This window comes from Panthera leo, chromosome B3 (genome assembly GCF_018350215.1).
Source record: "Panthera leo isolate Ple1 chromosome B3, P.leo_Ple1_pat1.1, whole genome shotgun sequence".
Lineage (NCBI taxonomy): Eukaryota > Metazoa > Chordata > Mammalia > Carnivora > Felidae > Panthera > Panthera leo.
This window is the reverse complement of record NC_056684.1, coordinates 101,078,740-101,100,803: the sequence shown is the minus strand read 5'-3', so window position 1 is coordinate 101,100,803 and position 22,064 is coordinate 101,078,740. Positions and strand designations below refer to the sequence as shown.

The following is a 22,064-nucleotide window of genomic DNA, read 5'->3' as shown; positions in this document are numbered from 1 at the left end:
CACTGCCTTTCATCTGTAGATCTCAGAGTACATTGCAAACATTCATTAATTCTCTCAACACTCCTCTGAGGGAGGTAAATATTATTATCCTTCTCTTTACAGATGAAGTAATTGAGGCAGATAAGTGATTTGCCTCAGGCCAGGTAGGGAGCGTGGGTGGAGGGCTGAGATTAAGAGCTCAGAGTTCCTAGAGATGTCCATGAGGGACGAAGCCCAGGGGTCAAAACCTGGAGGGTACTGTGGGCTGGTGGAGGGGGTCACTTTTTCCTGTGAAATCCATCGCCATGGTAGTGAAAGCTGCTTATTAAGCATCACCTATGTATTGAGTGCTTTGCATATGTTATTTCCTGTCTTCACACTAAAACTAGAATGATCCCCGTGGCACAGATGAGGAACTAAAATTTACAGTGGTGAAGTATCTTGTCCAAGATCGCATAGCTAATAAGTGCCTGGGCTGGAATTCAAACCTGGATCTGTTTGCCTCCAAGCCCAGGTCCTGTCCCCCAGTGCATACCTCATGCTCATTTGAAAATTGCAGGGAGGCACATTCTACTCTTCCAGGTCTGGTCCATTAGTCCGTGAGCCATTATTTGTCCTGTCTACTACCAGTTTCTTTGCATTTGACTAAGTTTTGAGACTGATGCTTATAGTGTGTCTGATCTGGACAGACAAGTTTTCTAAGCACAGGAAAGGAGAGCCTCTGAGGTAAGAGGTTTACGTGATAAGTCACAAGAGAAAACTTTAATTATAATCACTTCTTGCTTTATTTTGTGTTATTTCTGGTGAATGTATCAGTTTGGCATCTTTTGACAGAACAAGAAAATAGCGAGAGAGAGAGAGAGAGAGAGAGAGAGAGAGAATAAATATGAATTCTCTTGGGACACATAGATTTCCAACTGCGCTGTCAGAAGAAGAATCAATGAAAGAGCCAAAGGACCTACATGTGTAAGATGAACTAAATTTTACTCTCGTCTTGGGTGTTCTCAGTTTGGCTGCTCTCAGGAGCCCAGCTGAACCCCAAGACTTCCTAACTCAACTTACAGTCAAAATGGTATATCTTATGTGCCGAGGCAGCCATGCAGTCTGTGGAGTTGCCAAGGACTTTCTGGAAAGACCTGGGAGCATGTAGAACTGCCAATGTGGCAAGGAGCTCAGGAAATTGTGTACCTCAGACACATAGCCCATGGTGCCTGCTAGTCAGTGAGCTTGACCTTGATAGCTGCCTGTCCCTGGGCAGGATTCAAAAGGACCAGCCTGTGGCCACCATTGCTTGGTTGGGGGTGAGGGATGGTTGGGGAGGCAGAGCTGGGGGAGAGGAAGCTCCCAAGATTCAACCAACCAGATAGAATCTGCAGCCTTTGGATTTAGACTCTGAGAAGTCAGCTTTGTAGTATGATGCACTTTGTAAGCAAGATAAGGAAAACCAAGTTTGAGTCACAACTCATTTGAAACTGTATTTTTCTTGGAGAAGTAAGAACTAGCTTATAAAAGTTAGTGATTATACAGGAATCTGAACCCAGCTGACCTGTCTGTTTTGTTTGAATTCTTTTATAATTAGTTTAGTAGTGATCGCAGTGTCCCTTCCCAGCTATCCCCTCTCCTCACACAATCTATACCCAGTTTCCACCATGCTGTTGCATATGCTTAAAAGCAAGACTTTAAAGAAATTACTAATTACAAATTCTGTTTAATGCAGACTCCACTTGCCTCTCACGTGTGTGCCTGTTTGCACACATGCCCAGTACTCACACCTGAGATGCACACAGGGCTAGAAGCACAGAGGCAAAGAGAGAACATGTGCTATGTGTGTGGAATAGGATGGCCAGTCAGCCTGATTTGCTGGGGAACCAGAAGCTTCTTGGGCTATGGGACTTTCAGTGCTAGAGCCAAGAGAGCAATGGGTAGACTTGGGCGAGTTGCTCACCCCTAGTTCATGAGGATGTTAAACTGAGGGTGAGCCTACCCCAATTTTTCAGGCATCAAATTGTTTGAAATGCACTAAACTGTTAAAAGACACTTCCCAGAATAGAAACGTAAGTTCACGTTCCACCTCCCCATGGAGTGAATTAGCACTAACACAATTTGCAAGTAGCCACAAATGTTAGAAAGCCTTTAGCAGAAGTCCAACATTATTTTTTGTCTATCTTGAATTCCAGAAATAAGGATTCTCCTGGTGGTTTTTTTGTTTTTTGTTTTGGTTTTGTTTTGTTTTGTTTTCATATGAATGAGTGAAACAGAAAAAAATATCCACAGTGTATTCTGTCCAGCCATATAAACACTTTAGAAAAGTGTTAAGTGGAGGGCAGGGCTGGTAATGGGACTGTAATGGTGATGGGCTGAACAGCAGAGCCTCCACCTGCTTTGAATGAATGCAGGGAGCTCTGGGGAGCTCAGGGTCCAGTGGGGAACAGCCAGATTGGGCAATGTGCTCCCATACCCGTGCTTAACCACATAATCATTAAAGAGCAGAAACCTCTCCTTGTAATCCTCTCCTATAGGACAGCAGGGAGTGTTAGCATATTTGAACTGCTTCACATTCCTTCTTGCCTACTTTTGAGAACATACTACATTTTAAAACTTGTTGGTTTCTTTCATGTTTTATTTGACCCTATGTAATTGCATTCCTGAAGGAATAACAGGCTCCCCTAGTGATTTACACCCTGTATTAAATGTCAGTTTTGAAGAGACACAGTTAACTGTTTGGTTTAACCTCTTGCCTTCCCTCTCTCGATTAGCTCAACACTGAATTTGATCTCCAGCTCTTAGGACTCTGGGGTTGGGGGGGGCCCGGGGCGAGGGATACAAAGATAAAAAAAGAAGAGTCAAAGCAGCAGTGATGTTGAAGGGAGCTTCTTAGCTCCAGCCGCTCTCCCCCTGTGTGTGGCCGGTCACCAGCCCAGAATATAAAAACATCCCTTTTTTATGGTGATTTGTACTGTTCACTTCTGTCCCAGCACAGTGGTGAGGACAGTGAACCGGAAACACATCCTGGCTGAGCTGGCTTTCCGTGTCATATTGCCACCACTGCTGCAGCCCCGGGGACACCAACGATGGCCTTAAGCTGTGGTCCTCCCTCCGCCCTGCAGGACCCAATGAGTAACGGAAATTGCGGAAGAAATCTGTCTTAGTAATTATCTAATTTCATTTTCCTTTGTTTTCATTTATTTACATACTTAGCTGCTATGATGTTATTGTTGGTTAAAACGCTTCATTTACCCTTGCAGATTCACTTAAAGTATATTTAACAACTGCTTAATCACCTGTTGTGAACTGATTATTGGGAACATCTTTAAATCCAGCTAGATGTGATGGCATATTCCCTTATGTCTCTGTGCATGTGTGTGTTTAAAATCTAGAAGTAAATATATCCTATGCTATCACCTGACAGGTAACTGAAGTATCATTATTACTTTCAGAAACCCCAATAAAAAAGATAGGACAAAAGAGATTTTATGTTGAAAAGGGTTGTCTGTGCAGAGCACAAACTAAATTCGTCCTCTGCTCTGCCCTGAGCTTCACACTCCCCCCACTTTTCTTCAGTGACCACATTCTACTGGGCTTGATTGAAATGACGACAATGACAGTCGGAAGAGAAGGAAGGAGGCAGTGACGACCACAGGGACAATGAGGCTCAATTCTCTGGGATATGAAGATGTGGCCTGCTGTCATCATGTCAGCACCTGAGGCCTTAATCCCTGACTCCCACTTTGAGGCCACTTATAAGCCATTAGCTAAGCCATTTGACCTGGAACTCTTTGTCTATGGGGAAAAAATTCAGGCTGCCTTATAGGATGAGAAAGTTTGTTTGACTCTTTGTACATGTATTTATCTCAGTCTTATTCCCCAAGTTCTTTATGCTGGTTTATAAAGTAGATAAGATAAAATAATGAAGAAATCAGGACAAAGGGGGAAAGAGGGTAGGACAAGCAAGACAGCCCAAGAAATGAGTGTCTGTGAAAGACACTAGTCAACGGTAGAGTACAGTCATCCATTACCACTGCTATTGCAAAAATGGAACATTTAAAGAACATAAGTGCTAAATCACATTCCTGTCAGAAACCATTAAGAATGGCCACATGTGTCTTATGTCTAATTAAAAGGGATTCAGGGGCACCCAGGTGGCTCAGCTGTTTAGCATTTGACTTTGGCAGGTCATGATCTCATGGTTTGTGAGTTTGAGTCCCACATCAGGTAAGCTCAAGCCTTACATTTGGGAGAGCACAAGCCCTGCCTTGGGTGAGCCTTGCTTCTCTCTCTCTCTCTCTGTCTCTCTCTCTCTCTCTCTCTCTCTTTGTCCCTCCTGGGATTCTCTCTCTCTCTCTCTCTCTGCCCATCACTCATTTGTGCTCTCTCTCTCTCTCTCTCTCTCTCAAAAAGAAGTGATTCATATTTTCTAGTTACTGCATCCTGCCCAGATGGGCCTTATCTCCCAAAAATGATACGAGAAAAAACCTGAAGTTCATATTCCATTCTGAAATATATCTCTTCAATAGACAGTCTCACACTCAGTTATCATTGTTTCCCTTAGTGCATTACTATTATTAATATAATTATTGTTTTTATCATTCTTTTTTAAAGATTTTTTAAAGTAATCTCTATACCTAATCTGGGGCTCAGACCTACAACTCCAAGATCAAGAGTCACCTGCCCCATCAACTGAACCAGCCAGGTGCCCCTGTTTTTGTCATTATTCTTATTGTCATAATTCTGATGACTATCTTGTTACATTTATAATACTAAGAAGTTCGTGGGCCAAATATAGAATGATAACCATATTTTATAAAGTTGCAGAAAGAACCCAGGACAATGATTTCAGTGTCTTTTTATTTGAATTATGTCAGCATAGAAAAAGACCACAATAGAGTCTTCCTTGTTATTGTGCACATTAACAAAGAATTCTTGCCAGAACAAGACATATTGTGTTTGATGACATTCAAATTTTCATCAGCAAAAACAAAAACAAAAACAAAAACAATCATGACCGTTTTATAAATGCATACTCTAAGAAACAATCACTAGAAACTTACGAGAACCTATATCCATCACCAATAATCCCCACGCCTTTCTTTGAAATCCTCTGACCTCAAAAACAGCATCCTAAATTAGCATCATGCATAACCAACCACTAGTTTTCTATGTGGGAAACTACCCAAGTGGCTGAGATTGTACACTGTGGAGGTGTCGAGATCTGGGCTCAAATCCTATCTCCTCCACTTACCTGTCTGTGGGGCAGGTTACTTAACCTGCGCTAGCCTCAGGTGTCTTAATAGTAAAAATGGGGCTAAAGGAGTAACTAAAGCTCATAAAGTTGCTGCAGGGATTAAATAAGATAATGCACATTAAGAGATGAGAGATTAACGTGTGTGTGAGTGTGTGTGTATGTGTGTGTAGAATGAGCACTGAAAAAATATTGATTATGTTGATAAACACTATCTTTTTATCTGTATTAGAAGTTTTTGTACTTTTTTGGAGAAACCTTTGTATCTCACTTAATTATTTATTTCATGACATTGTAGGGCTCCTAATCAATGCCAGTGTTTCAGTCTCTCTGATCCCTGGCCCTTGGAATCTGAAGCAGAAATAAAAGTACATATTAAGTACCCTGAGCAAGTTTGATATTTACAGTGTACCAAGTCCTTTGTAAGGTGGACACTCATTTATTTCCATTCTGAAACTTCAAGTTGTTAGATATTGAATTTTATTAGAGTAGTTTTCATAGGGCAGGGTTAACAGTTTGCAAAACTGATAAAAGAGACATTTTTATCTTATTGTTGTTTTAATTTGCATTTCTCTCATCACTGGTATGGTTGAGCATCACTTGAAATGTTTGAATGATCTGTTTCCATGCTTTGCCCACTCTTTTATTGGATAGTTTGTCCTTTTAATTATTACTGTTTACAAAGATTCTTTATTTTTATTGTTTGCTAGAATTCTTTGTATTTGTTGTCTATAAGAATTTTCTTTGTTTATACTATCCTTATATAATCATATATATATAGAGAGCCTACTTGAGATTCTGTCTCCCCCTCTCTGCCCCTCCCCCACTTGCTCTCTCTCTCTTTCTCAAAATAAATTAAAAACAAAAAAATTCAAAAAAGAAACATCTTGGTAACTATCCTTTTTAGTCATTTGTCTGTGTGTGTGTGTGTGTGTGTATATATATATATAATTTATTTAAAATGTATATTACATGTTATTTTATAATCTGACTTTCCCCCCATCTCTATATTTTGCACATATTTCTATGTCACTAAATACTTTCCTACAATATAATTTTAGTTTCTAGGTAGAATTCTATTATATGTCTATATTATAATCTATTTAATAATCTCTTATTATCAGAAAACTTTTTGCAATTATTTTAAAAAACTAACTCGACATACATATAATTAGTTCTCTGAATTTTTTCTTTCCTGGTAGACTGGTGCCTTTTAAACCTTTCTTACTGCAGCTCACAGTGAGTACACAGTACTCTGATTCAACATTCACCAGTACATATATGCTTGTGCTCACACAAAGAAGTGAAAAAATGTTGTGAAACAAAACTCACTTTCTGCTAATTTCTATTCTTTTCTGTATCATTTTATTAAAGAAATTCTGGTCCCAATCCACTAAATGTATTTCATGACTCATGGATGAGTTTTTACCCTCCATTTGGAAAGGAAGGAGGGGCCGTGATTGGCCCACAGTAGGCATTAATTTGTGTTGCATGAACAGCCTCATGGCTAAATCCTTGTGTACATTCAGGCTGACCGCTCAGGCAGTGTATTAGGGTTCTCCAGAGAAGCGGAACCAACAGGACAGATATATACGGTTGACACTTGAACAATATGGGGGTTGGGGTGCTGACCCCCATACAGTCAAAAATCTGTACATAACTTTTAACCCCCCCCCAAAACTTAACTACCAATAGTCTACTATCCACCCAAAGCCTTACCAGTCACATAACAGTCGATTAACATATACTTTGTATGTGTTATGTACTATATACCGTATTCTTACAATAAAGTAAGCTAGAGAAAAGAAAATATTATGAAGAAAATCATACAAAGGAGAATATGTGTTTACAGTCCTGTATTACATTTATAGAAAAAAGTTCGCATGTAGGTGGCTGCACAATTCAAACCCATGTTGTTCAAGGGTCCACCGTGTATCTCCTATTGGTTTTATATCTATAATGTATACAAGGAGATTTATTATGAGGAATTGGGTAACCCAACTGTGGAGGCTGAGAAGTCCCACAGGCGACCATCTGCAAGCTGGACACCCAGGAGAGCCAGTAGTGCAATTCAGTCAGAGTCTGAAGGCCTGAGAGCCAGGAGAACCTCTTAGTCCGAAGGCAGAAAAAGATGCAATGTCCCAACTTGATGAGTGAGGCAGGAAAGAAGAAGCAGGGGGAGGGGAGAATTCCTCCTTCTTCTGCCTTTTGTTCCCGTCAGGCCCTCAGCAAACTGTACATGCCCACCTACTTGCCCACATAGTGGAAACAATCTAGTTTACTCTCTCTACCAATTCAAATGCTAATCTTATCCTGAAACACCCTCATGGACACACCCAGAAATAACGTATAATCTGGGCACCCTGTGGTCAGTCAGGTTGACACATGCATGAAATTAACCATCACAGGTAGTATAGTGTATATAGTTAACTCCCAGGACTCTACTCAGACAGCATGAGTTTAAAGGCTGGCTCTGCCACATACTAGCTGGTGGCCATGGACAAGTGACTTAACCTCTCTGTGTCTCATTTTCCTTACCTGTAAAATAATAATGCCTATTTCAAAAGATTGTTATGAAGATTAAATGAGCTAATTTTTAGCACTTAGAACAGCACCTGCCATACAGTAACTAATATGTTTTTATTAAGTAAATAAATAGGAGAGGCATCTGGGTGGCTCAGTCAGTTAAGCATCAAACTTTGGCTCAGGTCACAATCTCGTGTTTCGTGAGTTTGAGCCCCGCATCAGGCTCTCTGCTGTCAGCACAGAGCCCACTTCAGATCTTCTGTCTCCCTCTCTCTCTACCCCTTTCCCACTCATGCATGCTCACATGTGTTCTTTCTCAATAATAAATAAACATTAACAAAAAGTTAAACAAACAAACAGGAAATTCCTGGAAGCTGAGTGGTTGGATCAAAGGGTATGTAAAAACATAAGACTTTTAAAATATACTGGTATACCTATTGTTATAGACATATTGATATACCCATCCTTATCTCTTCCATCCCTTCCAAAGACTGAACCAACTTTTATTCCCACAGGTCATAACAGACTTGTGGAAATAGTGTACTAAGGTGTTGCTCACTGCTCTTCACTTTCCTGAGGGTGTGTCGGGCTGGTTAAGACTTAGCCGGGTGGTTGACTCTTTCAAATAGTGGGAGAAGGGAAGCAGCAGACAGTCGCTCACAGACAGAGAGAGGCCCCCCAAGGGGATGCCCACCCACACTTGGCAGAACCCTCTGGCAGAATCATGGTAGGCAAAACCCCAGAGATACTCTGCAGGCTGGGCAGGAGGATCTAGCAGACGCTTGGGGAGTGGGTAGAAGGTAGGACTCCCAGGCAAACATTCCTCCCTGGGGCACACATTTCCCACCACTGCCCTTGCCACACGGCTACTTCATTCTAGCTCTAAAACCCTGACTCAGATCTGCCAGGTGCACCTAAATCTTATTTAGTCTGTGGCAAGTATATTTTCCCAACAGTTGAGTTGTTTTGTGAAAACTGGGTGCCCACCTAAACTGTACACACATGCACGCACATCACACACACACGCGCATGCACACACACACACACACACACACGCACAGAGATGATAGCTTTCTGTTTTAGCATTTGGTGAAATGCACATACGACTCTAGCCCCATCTTGCTTACAAAGTCTTCCCTGACAACTGCAGCCTAGGTAGATCGCTCCTTCCTCTGAGCTCCCACACCAATTCTAGGCATTCAGGATTCAGTAACTTAGTTATATGCTTGTCTGTCTGGTCCTGGAACTGTCTCAGGGCAGTAGTTCATTCCCCCAACCACAGTTGTAACTTGTTTGAAATTAACCACCATGTCTTACATTTCTTTTGGATCTCTCACTGGCTTGGCTCATAGTAGGTTGTTAGTAAATAGTCAATGATTGGTTGATCCAGGTATGAATTGCATAGAATTTGCACTGAAGTGAAATTACATTAAGAAAGATAAGTTTTCAGGGCACCTGGGTGGCTCAGTCAGTTGAGCATCCGACTTTGACTCAGGTCATGATCTCATGGTTCATGAGTTTGAGCCCCGTGTCGGGCTCTGTGCTGACAGCTCAGAGTGTGGATCCTGCCTCAGATTCTGTGTCTCCCTCTCTCTCTGCCCCTCCCCCATTCCTGCTCTGTCTCTCTCAAAAATAAACATTAAAAATATATATATTAAAAAAAGAAAAATAAGGTTTCCAACTTTCACAAACTAAATTAAACCTGGATCAAATATTGACATATTAAAAATTAAACTACTAGAATAAAATATGGTTGAATTTATTTATAATTATGGAATGAATGAAATCAGTCCAGCCTTTCTAGATAGGACACAAGCCCAGAAGCCATGAAAGGAAGAAAAGATAGATACATTTGATAACATAAAAACATTTTTAAGCTTCTCTATGGCAAAGATATTTTTAATTTATGAGGAATATGTACAGGTCAAGAATGATGATGAAAAACCTTCCATCCAACCCCTAAATTGTAAGAGGGTAGAAAATGGCCAAATTTTCTCCTTCTGACCTTTGTTCTTCACTCATCCACAAAAGATTATTTCACCTCAGCTAAAATCTTGATCTTGCTCCCACTTCAAACTTTGTCTTCGTAGGTATGTCTTCCTCCTTTCTTCCCCTCTCTCTATTTTCCTTTACACTCTGATCCTTGAATATGCAAAAAGTGAGGGGCTTTGTGGTGGTGCTATAGGGAAAGAATAGTTTTCTTTGAACTTGCAGCTGTTGGCAGAACTATTAGACAAGTGACTCTCAATGGGTATCCCAGCCACTTACGATGTCAGAGTAGCAATTATTGCATGGTTGTCAGAGGCTACTGCCTCTGGGGCAGGGTGGCTAACCTTTCCCGAGCGAGCGGCTTGCTCTACCCTGAAGTCAGCGTATTAGATGTTCCATCGAGACTTTTACTATAACACTATAATCTTGGGAAACTTGTAACATCAGAAATTTCATGCAGCACCTCATTTTAGGGTGAAGAACTAAAGGAGAAAATCATGCATCAGTTTTTAATTGTGCGTTTGCTTTCTAGGTCTGATTTTATTCAGAACAACGGAATCAAACCAGGAATGTATTTTTTTTCTCCTTAGTGCAAAGAGAAAACAGTCTTATTAATGTTGCCAAGCAATTGAAAAAGGTCTACTGTTTAGAGAGAAGATGCTCAAGACAGACGAGGAGGCAGAGGTGAATAGATGAGCTGTGTTAGATGGTATTTTTGAGGATATCATTAATGAGGATGATGTATAAATAAGGAAGTGACTGAAATTGATCTAAGTTCATTTTAGCTTCTTTGGGAACACCTTAAAAAGTATCATTGTTTATCAGGCGGAAAAGAAAAGTCGATAGTGAAAGAGAAGCTTATCTTTTGTAGAGTATAAACTATTACAAAGAATAAAGAGGAATTAAAACTATCTTGTTAGAGTACCTTTAGAAATGCCCAAGTCTTGACATTCTGATTATTTCAAAAAGCACTGAAAAGACACAAACATGCAAAAAAGGATGCCTTTTTGTTCTTTTAGCATTTCTTTTCTTTTCTTTTCTTTTTTTTTTTTTTAGACAGGAAGCAGGATTTATTGGTGGGCATGAATGGGGAAGGGCAGTGCTGAAGTTCTCATGAGTAAAGAGCCCACCATTTGTCCAAGGGGCCACAATTAGTGGTGTATTTGACCCCACAGCCGTCTGGGATGGGCTGCTTTTGAGCCACCATGTCTTCAAATTCATCTGCATTAAACTTAGTAAAGCCCCACTTCTTGGAAAAGGAGATCTTCTGGTGGCCAGGGAACTGAACTTGGCCCTATGTAGGGCCTCAATCACATGCTCCTTGTTCTGCAACTTGGTACGGATGGACAAGATGACTTGGCCAATGTGGACCCTGGCCACTATGCCCTGGGGCTTTCCAAAGGCACCTTACATACTTGTCTGGAGCCTAGATTGGAGAAAGCATGAGGCCAAACCTCAATGTCCGCCAGAAAAAAACTGTCTCCAAGGTCCCTCAGGGCAACCCATACAACCAACAGGCTGCATACACTACTGAGGAGGCTGCTGTTCGCAGCCATTGCACACTGGGCCCCACGAGGAAAGAGCACAGTTAGCTTAATTGGCTGCAGATCCTTTAGCATTTCTTTAACATATTCTAGAAGTGAAGTTTTCTCATTTTTATCTAGGAAATTTGGAAAAGAGGGTTGTGTTTTTGGTTTTTCATTATAAATATCACTTGTTTTGTTTCCATGCACCTTTATGCAAGATGAAAGGCAATGTTTATACATAACATTTCGTCCAAGGGTATGGAAGATTTTTTTTTTAAGTTAATTTATTTTTAGAGAGAGATTGCACACAAGTTGGGGAGGCAGAGAGAGAGGGAGAGAAAGAATCCCAAGCAAGCTCTGCACTGTTCATGTGGAGCCTGACATGGGGCTTGAACCCATAAACCATGACCTAAGCCAAAATCAAGAGTGGGACATTCAACTGACTGAGCCACCCAGGTGCCCCTGGATATGGAAGATTTAAAAATAATAGAATTCCGAGATGCCTGGGTGGCTCAATCAGTTAAACATCCAACTTAGGCTCAGGTCATGATCTCGTGGTTCACTCATTCCAGCTGAGCTCTGCATCTGGCTCTGTGCTGACAGCTCAGGGCCTGGAGCCTGCTTCGGATTCTGGGTCTCCCTCTCTCCATGCCCCTCCGCCACTCATTCTCTGCCTCCCTCTCTCTCAAAATAAATAAACATTAAAATTTTTTTTTAAATAATAGAATTGCAGTTTGCTAAAGGAAGACATAAGCATGACAAGTCATCTGATGAGTCTCAGGCAGAATTGCAGGGATAACCGTTCTAAACACAAGGAGTTTCTTGGCTGCCAGAGGGAGTTTCCAGGCCACACATCAACCAGCTCATTAATGGTTGTTTCCAAAGGGTTCCATTCAATCTGGTTAATATAAATACTCCATTATTTTTACTATTTGGAAAGTAAACATATCAATATTGAAAAATATGATCAATCATATTAACAATACTTCTATATGGCCTTATGTTAATTGGGAAAAAAGTGGGATTCCTTTGCAAATGATATAAATATCTTGAAGATATGGATTTTACTGAATCACTAAGAGATAAATACATGAAAGGAAAAAATGAAATACAAGCCAATGGAGATGCATTCGTGGAGGAATGGATAAAGTTAATGGTGTTATTTGCTTTAAAAAATTTTACTGAGAAGAGTCAAATAACTCTGTTTTGACTGACCCAGGAGGGTATCATAGTTGGAGCGAGATTTCAGAACCTGGCAGAATAAGAGAGGAGTAGTTGGTGGATTCTTTGGGACTCATGGCCATTAAATGCTTTGTGACTCTGACTTTTTAAGTATAAATGGGAGACTATTCTTTTTTTAAATGTTTATATATTTATTTTGAGGAGGGGGAGGGGGACAGACAGAGAGTGAGAGGGAGAAGCCCAAGCAGAATCTCAGCATGGAGCCCAATGTGGGGCTTCACCCCATGAATTGTGAGATCATGACCTGAGCTGAAATCAGGAGCTGGAGGCTTAACTGACTTGAGCCACCCAGGCGACCTGGGAGACTATTCTTTTAAAAATACAGGCAACTATTGCTTGAAACATCTCTCTCTCTCTGTCTCCTGAAGATAGTTTTGATATTGGTGTCAAAATTTGCTCATGGACAAATTTGTCTTCTTGTTTATAGTTACAGTTTAAGCAATTGTGCCTGGGACAATTCTGTCTTACAGCATGAAAGGAGATAAACACAATCTGAGTATGGTGAGCATTTAGACTAACCATCTGAACTTCCTTGGCTATTGTAGAGGCTGCAGTGTTGTCACATTAAAGTATAGGACTGGGCAGGTGACAAATTTAAGAGCTAGACTTGGGTCTGACCTGGATCTGGGGCTGCTTAAACAAAAAGTTTAAGAGAATAAGAGTTTCTATTGCCCTGCTCAAGAAGCTCAAGTCAAACCTGATACTTCTGCTATTTGACCTACATACCAAGATATATGGTTACATCAAAATCCTTGTTGACAACATTCACTACTTACTCTAGGGCAGGTGTTCCTCACCAGGGATCAAGAAACTCTTAAGGGATTCAGTAAATTCCCCGAAATTATATGCAAAACTTGATGTGTAGATGAGTGTAAGTGTTTTTCTAGGTATTGTTCATCAAATTCTCAAAGGGGCAGTGGTCCCAAAACAAAAATAAGAACGCTTCTCTAGAAGGGAAAATTTCCCCAGGATTTTCCAAATGAACACAATTCAGTAATTTCTGGCTACTTTTTTCAGAAGAGTTGAGTTGAACAAGTTAAAGCTTCACTGTATTTTCCTTTTTGTATAATTTTTATTGCATAAAATTACAGAACAGTATTTTTGTTCATCCAGATTTAATCTTTTTTTTTTTTTTTTTTTTTTTTTTTTAGTGTGTGTTAGTTCATTGGTTACAAATGAAATTCATGTTTAAATTTCTATTTAAGGGGTGCCTGGGTGGCTCAGTCAGTTAAGCATCAGACTTTGGCTCAGGTCATGATCTCATGGTTCATGAGTTCGAGCCCCATATTGGGCTCGCTACTGTCGGTACAGAGCCTGCTTCAGATGCTCTCTCCCCCCGAAAAAAATAAACATTTTTTAAAAATTCTATTCAGATGAAAATGCTATTCCATACTGCAGTATTCTATTTAAATTCTAGCTATTTTAACTAAAATATTTCAAAGACCATTTCAGTAAGAAACACAACTATAGCTTTCTCCCAACTTAGGGAATACAAAATGATCAAACTTTTTATCACTGAAAAGTACTTTAGAATTCTAGTCAATCACTTAAGAAGTCTTAAAAAAAGGTATAAATAATAACTCAATATAAGAGATAAAATGGAATAATAAAAATGCTCAATTAAACCGAAAGAAGGTAGAAAAGGAGGGTATACAAACTAAGAAGTAGTACTCAAGAGAGAGAACAGCTAGGAAGATGGTAGAATTTGTGATACCAACAATCACTTAAAAGTGAATATCTAAACACCAGTTAAAAGACAGAGATGTAAATTTTTTTTTAATGTTTATTTAACTTTTGAGAGAGAGAGAGTAAGACAGAGTGTTAAGCAGGGAGGGGCAGAAAGAGAAGAAGACACAGAATCCGAAGCAGGCTCCAGGCTCTGAGCTGTCAGCACAGAGCCTGATGCAAGGCTTGAACCCACAAACCATGAGATCATGGCCTGAGCCGAAGTCGGTCGCTTAACTGACCGAACCACCCAGGCGCCCCAAAAGACAGAGATTTAGACTGAGTAAAATAGCAAGACCCAATTACATGCCATCTATAACAAACCCACTTTAAATGTAAAGACTAAGATTGAAAGTAAAAAAATAGAAAAATATAACATGAAAAGGGTAACTAAAGGAAAGCTGGAGTAACTATACCAATTTCATACAAAATAGACTGCAGAATCAGAAACGTTATCAGGGTTTTATTATCAATAAATAAAGAAGTCAATTTGTAACAGTCCTAAATGCGTATGCATCTAGTTGTAAAGGTTTGAAATGCATGGGGCAAAACCCGGCAGAAGTAAATAAAGAAATAGACAAATGTGCACTTACAACTGCCGACTTCAACCCCTCTCTACGTAGTTGATAGAACAGACAGAAAATAAAGAAGGATTGAGGTGACCTGGACAGCACTAGCCAGCAGCTGGACCTCGTTGACTTTTACAGATCGCTGCATCTGACGACAGTGCCTACTGCTCTAGTGCACGTGGAACAGTCACTAACATACACCATATTCTGTGCCATAAAGCAAACCTGCATAAAGCTAAGAGAGTCGAAGTCACACAGAACATGTTCTCAGACCACAGTGGAATTAAACTAGAAATCTACAATAAAAAGATGTTTGGAAATTAAACCACACACTTCTAAGTAACCCATGGGTCAGGGAGGAGGTCTCCAGAGACATTGATAGCACATCTGTGTGTAGCTGGGACTGCGGGTGGTGTGAGGGAAGCTGGCATGGCCGACCAGTGATGCGGAAGCAGAGGCGAAACCCTTAGGCCTCTCAGAGAAGGAACACTATGAGAAGTGGGGACGAAGTTCAGCAAGGAGACATTGTGGGTGTAGGTTGGACACTGGGGTGGGAGAACAGTGTATCGAGAACATTTGGGGCCCCTGTGCTGTTGTTCCCAGCATGACTGCCCAGCTTTTCTTCCCCTAAGTCCTCCACTTTAACAAATGCAATGATTTTCTTGGGCCAGATGTGGAAACAGCGTGAAAGGGCCTGGCACAGTTGCAGTGGAGCCCTCAGTTCTGAGCTTTTTGCTTTTGATCCCTTCCCTTCGACCCTCAGAGCATCTCAGACTCTGCTCTCCCCCTTCTAATCAAATCACAAAAATTACAACTATGGTTTCTTTACTACATGGCAGGCACTATACTAAGCATTTAGTAAACATTGTTTTCTTCAATCCTCACAAAAAAATCCTTGTCAGGGAGATATTCTCATCTCCGTTTCACAGAGGTGTAAACTGAGGTGCAGAGAGATTGAACAGGCACATAGCTGCCAAATGGCGAAGCCAGGGTTTGTTTGACTCCTGTCTTGTCCGATTCCTAAGACTGTCAGTACCCGTGATGTGCTGCTTCCCACTGTGGGTGCTCACTTCCCGGCTGTTAACTTTGCACTTGTGAGTGTCTAAGAACACAAAGGTCTGAGAGGATCTGAACAAGAAGCTTTTGCCTTCCTTGGGCAGAAATTTAAATCATTAAGAAGGCCCAAGGAGGACTTAGCAGCTGTCGGGGCAGCGGTCATATTTAGAACGATTTAGACACACATTTATACTGTCATCACTAATGTATGTCTAGATTTAAAAATTCATAGCCTTGCCCTCTTCAGTGGGCCTTCTCATTTGACTCTTCCTCAGTGGGCCCCTGGGACAACACACCAGCAGCATGGAGGAGAAACTCAGTTTAGACGTGCATTCTTCAGGTTGGGACTTCTGTGACTACCCACAAAATATTGGGATTAAAAGTAAAATGAATCATTTAAAAATCTGTAGTCGCTCTTCTCACCAAACAATAAAAATATTGAGGGAAAATAAGAAGGGTGCTACACTGGATAGAAAAATATTTATGTAGGCAGAAAAGGTAAAGGGTAAGTGGTTGGTAACATAAATTATAAATGTGTGTATATTGGCACATGGTGTTTAAGCTTGCCAGCCCTGGAGTTAGATGGCCTGAGATCAAAACCTGCTTCTGCTGCCTACTGGCTATGTGGCCTTGGGGGTCTGTTGCTTTGTCTCCTTGCCTCAACTTCCTCATCTCAGAAATGGGGGTAGTAACAGTGTTTATTATTAATACAGGGCTGTTGTGAGGACTAAATGAATACACACACACACACACACACACACACACACACATATATATATATATATATATATATATATATATATATATATATATAGTAATCCATGGCCAATACATTTCTAGTTATACTTATATGTCCAGCAGTATCACAGAATTAAAAACATATCTGGGATAGTTCGAGACCCCAAAAAATGAGGCTCAAAACATTTAGCGTCCTTCCAGACCTTGATCAACTGCACTTTCCTGAATGTCCTAAGAGAATTATTTTTACCTCTTTCTAAGCTTTGGGTAAATGAGTAGTTTAGCATTCCTTACATTTTGAGTGGTAGAGAGTTACTTGTGTAGCTGTCTCATGGGCCGCCCTCGGTTGGGACTCTCTGAGGGCAGGAATAGGGTCTTGCTCATCTGTCTCCCAGACCCTTCCCACCTTAGCTGCAATCACAACTAGCACCTAAGATATTACTGGGACTTAACTGGTTCTGAATAAATGTTTGCTAAATCAAACTGAACTGAATTGAAATGCAAAGACTGGGCCACTCGGGACAGAAGAGACAGAGAGCTAGAAGCAAAATGAGGGTTTGCTGCCATTGGTTGTTCAAAAGCAGGACTGTGGCTCTGCTCCCGTGTGTTTGCACGAAAGGCGTTCCACACCGCAAGCACCTGTGAGCACAAGTAGCCTAGTGAGGCCAGGGGGGGCACAAATAATCCTTTACAAAATATGGACTGGGAAGCCTGCTAACTTTAGGGATTTGGGCCGCCCAAATTTCAGTGTGTATCAAGCTCAGAGATCCCTGGGACGCTTTTTATAAAACTACAACTAACGCAGCTCTCCTTGTGCAGATTAATGTGAGCTAAAGGAAACTTTTCAACACACTCCACTGTGATGCCCTAGTCAGAAGTTCAATAAGTTCATAGGGGTCAACTTTGACAAGAGTCAGTCTGGCTTTGTTCTCTGGAGGCCTGAGAAAAGTCATGGAACCCAGATACAATTAGTGATACCGCCATGAATCCAGAGGGATTGGCCCGAGAATAGCGTGTGTTCTGCAGCGTAAGCATACACTGCTCGCACACAGCCTCTCTCAAACAGTCACGTGTGCTCCTAAACAGTCACACACACGCACTCTCAAACACACACACATGCACACTTTTCTAGTAATCGTTTCAGAAACTACATTGATAGAGCACTGGGCAAGCAACCATTCGTGTGGGGATCCAGAAACTGGCTTCTGTTGTATATAATGTCAGCGCTGAGTGGTTTTCAGTGTTTGGCTACTGAACTAGTAGTTCCTACCTTTACATTCGTCTATCCAAATCTCTTGTGGAGTGTTTAAAAACAAAATTCCTGGGCCCTGCCCCTTTCAAAATTCCAAGTCATCAGGCCTGGGGCAGAGTCTAAGAATCTGCATTTGGCAGACAAATCAATAAGAGGCCACCCCAAATGAATCACACTTTGAGTAATGATTTTCTGACGACGTGTGAATACTTTTTCAGGCCAAATGGGCCTACATCTTAGCACTGAATCAATGAGACCAATGAAACCTCAGTGGCTTTGGGAACTCAAGCATAAAAGTCCGGTTGCAGCCTGGTTACCTTATCTGGGATGTTCCAGTGTGCCTCCCTTCCATATTCAGGTCATAAGGAGGACTATATTTAAGAGTGGGTCATCATACACAGTGACACCTAAAACGAGCCCACTCTCTTACTCCAGGTGTTCACACCTAGTATCTTCTTTGATCTTGGCCAAGATGGCACTCAAACCCAAATCTTTTGATGATGCCAAACCCAGCATGTGTCACTGAACCACAGTTGTCTTCACTGGCTGACCAGGAGCGTCATAAAATGAAGTCTTTGTACCGGGTAATATTCAGAATACTTAGCAACCAGTAAAACAGGTGCAGGTCCCCTCAGAGCTGGTGCGGATGAGGGCTCCCCACCCCACTCCCTGGCCCCCACCCACTGATGATGGTAAAGTACCCTTCGAGATGTTATCACCTGGGACTTGGGCCCCTAATTAGGGGTGGAAGAGAGAAGCAGGAAATTACCTGCTTTTGCCCAACTTCCAGGACAAATGACAGTAAACAGAAAATGATGACCAAAAATTGCAAGTTCATTCTTTTCTTGAAATAGAATCAAAGGACTGAATTAGCAGGTTGGTTTCCATGGGCATGGGGACAGGTTTTTTCCCCCTCCAAACTACAGCTCAGACCCATGGCCTAACAAGTGTTCCTGTATTTATGAAGGTAAAAGGTCACAGTATTGGAAATCATGACTGTCCTACACATTTGTGAGAAATGCTGGCCAAATCTCAGGCATCATTTGGTAATCATGACTATGCTTTACTATCCCATAGGGTAGCTAAAAAGTCACCAGGAGAAGCTTTATTTCCTTACTGTAAAGAATCGCCCTCTTTCAGGGCTCAGCTGCAAGACACCTGGGATGAGTTCGTGGGGAGGTCTAACAAGGTGACTCATTAAGTCCCAACTAACCTCCCAGTTTGGCCTGGATCCAGTGCAGGTCAGCTGTCCTTTAACCCTCTGTCAGGGCCTGTAAGGAGCCCCATGTGGGGTGAGGTTGATTTTCTCTGCAGATTGCAGCTTAGAAACAGCTCTGGCCAACTGTTCCTTCTTTTTTTTCTCCCATATTCCCATTCCCAGCTGGTGGGCATCTTACCTGTTCTATCCAGGGTTTTTGTACTTAATGTTTAATCCTCTTAAATTTCACAACTCATGATTTTCTGTTTCCTTATTAAGTTCGACTTTCACTTTTGATAGAAGTGTCTAGCCTTCCCTTTGTGTGTGTGTGTGTGTGTGTGTAGCCATTTAAATGTGGAACATTATTATCCTAGGTGCTCCATTTCTGACTTGAAATGATTTCCGATTTTAAATCATAACATTCTGATTTAAAATCCCACACTTAATACAGCAATACCTAATAACCGTGCCCACAAGGTATTTAATATAATTGGAAAATATTTTATTCTGGCTTCACTTCCCTTGAAGCATTCCAATATCACTCATTCAAGGAGCTAAAATAGAAGCTTGATCTTGGAATTAATTGGAGATTAACACCGAATCTTAATTTTAAATGTATCAAAGGAAAGAAAACAATTTAGACCCCAGTGTACATCAAAGGATAATTCTATCTGGCAAGGTACAATGGCCTTGCGGCAGCCTAATCTCTCACCACACCCTTATGCTTCCATAGCTACCGCACCACAGAAGCCACAACATCTTTAGTGCCATTCCCTCACGCAAGGACCTCTCCCAGAGCACCGTGGCTGGGATGTAATTAATTGCAACTATTTGCAAACTCTCAGAAGCCGGTTACACACCAACAGAAAATCTCCAGCCAGTCAGTAAGCGGCCTCCTTGGAAGTCATTGATAAACTGCCTTCTGATGGCTCCTCATTGAACACTAATGGAACCCTGGCAAGGATGCCAACTCGGCCCCTGCCCTGCTTGCAGCCTCTGCGGTGGGAGAGGCCCTTCAGGCCCTGGGGCGCTAGGCCACAGGGATGAGTGAGAGGCCAAGAACAAGGTGGGAGAGAATTCGAGTCCAACACCAGCTGCATGCAGGGTTCAAAGTGGTGTCAGATGTCAGCACTTCGCAGGGAGGAGATTCCTATGCACATACCTTCTTCTCTTAGGCAAGGTCTCTGGTGCATTTTTTTTTTTTTTTTCATTTATTTGAAAACCTTGCACTGCAGAGGAAGGGGATTATGTGCTGGGAGTGTTTCATTTTCAAATGTTTTTGCACATAGCTTTTTGCCTCCCACCAACATTTCAATCACCCATAGTGAGGTTCACTAGCAAAAAGGTTTTCATTTAAAATTTGAGTAAACAGAGTACAGTCAAAAAGGATTCAGCACGCCTAATTCTTAAAGAGAGAATTCGGGATAAAGTTAGCCATCTTTTGGTTGAAACTGATGAGCCAGGACTTCATCATCCGAACCTCGAATCAACCTGCCTGTAATTTGAGACTTTGATAGAGCGAAATTTAAGGGCTTGAAAAGCTAAACTGGTATTTCATTTAGGTGAAAATATTTTAAGTGTGTCTTACTTTCTGACCACATTTACTAAAAAGGGTATTCCTTCTGCTACTTCTCGTCCCCTGCTCTTTTTCTTCTTTTCCTGATGAGTGTAACTGAACAGAATTTTTAAATGATCCTCAGTGCAACTCTTGAGTCACCTTTTCTCCAGTGCTCTCTGCTCTGAGTTTCCAAATACCAAGCCTCAAGTGGCTTCCTCTAAAGTAGAGACCGGGGCTCCTCCTGGAAGCAGAGTGTCTATGGTAGAGATCTTTTTTACTTTTATTTTAAAACACTTCTCAGGGGCAACCTTCCCCCTGCAAGGGCTCAAGCGATTACTGCGCATACAAAGGAGGCTAAATCCTCTACTCTGGGGACAGCCAGTTCCAATGGGACACCCCTCCCCCACTCTCCGTGCTGGAAATGGTTTTTTATCTCTAAGAGGGGTTTTTAGCTTGAACTGATAAACAAAAATATGTCGTTAGTGAGTGTTTTCCTGGGTATAGTGTATCCCGCAAAGCATTTTTCCTAAGAGGGAAATGTTAAGCTCTTGATAAATGAATAACAAACTCTTGTTCTCCAAGATAAATTATGACAACGAAAACTTTCTCCAGCCTAAAAATCTAATACTAATCGTTGGCTCAGTACGGTAGAATCTCCCTAAACTTTTGAACGCAGCCCACGTTTCTCAGGCCTTCTTTTGGCAAAAGACGAGGGGAGCATCTCCCAAGGATGAGAGATCACCTTATCCTTTTACTGCAGCCCAGAGATCTTTCCCTCTTTAAGCGTGGGATGGAAGTCTTGAGGACACCCAGAGGCTTGCCCCAGGCTTCAGACATTCTCAGTTAGCAAAAAAAGAAAGGCCAGCTTGGATATCAACAAGGCAGAAATAGAATAAGCCAGGGAGCTCCATTCTGATAAGATTGCAGATCTTCTGCGAATCAGGTAAACTGACCTGCAAACAGCTGCCCTTGCTTGGGCAGAGGCGGCCTCTCCTGTCCTGGGCTTTGTATCTGGGGCATTCATTCTCCAAGCACCGTTAATGGCAAGAAAAGTTACAGATAGGCTCTTTCCCAGCTTCTCTGAGCAAGGAGGTTATTCTTTCACTTTTATAAACATTTTTAATCGCATCTTCTTACCTTTCCTCTGTGCATCAAAAAGAGGTTATCTAAAACTGAATTATAACCGTCTCTAGGCTATGTCATAAATACTGGGAGAATCATCAATTTTAAGAGGATTTTATCACCAACACTTTATAGCCCTTGATTGAAATGAAATAATAGACATAAGGAATGCTTGACCTCTAAAATGACGCCCCAACCCCTGCCAAAGGAAAGCCCACTTAAAAAAAAAGAAAAAAGAAAAAAGATTGTAGGAAAATGCTCTTCAGACCTAAAAGTCAGAATGCAGAAAGTTATTCCTTTATTAAGACTCTGCAAATCGGCCTTATTTTAAACCCTTTTATAATA

The 22,064-nt window shown here is 41.3% G+C and overlaps 1 long non-coding RNA gene and 1 other non-coding gene across 2 annotated transcripts in view; one reads left to right on the top strand and one right to left on the bottom strand.

The window, feature by feature from the left end:
- LOC122222721 overlaps positions 1-10,551 on the top strand; it is a 153,603-nt gene extending 143,052 nt beyond the window's left edge. Inside the window, exon 6 of the long non-coding RNA XR_006203818.1 lies at positions 10,266-10,551. This is a non-coding gene — a long non-coding RNA (uncharacterized LOC122222721). The remainder of the gene's footprint in view (positions 1-10,265) is intronic.
- Positions 10,552-11,207: 656 nt separating this feature from the next.
- Positions 11,208-11,340, bottom strand: LOC122223388. The gene has a single exon (XR_006204265.1). It is a non-coding gene; the product is annotated as a small nucleolar RNA SNORA70 (small nucleolar RNA).
- Positions 11,341-22,064: the final 10,724 nt, after the last annotated feature.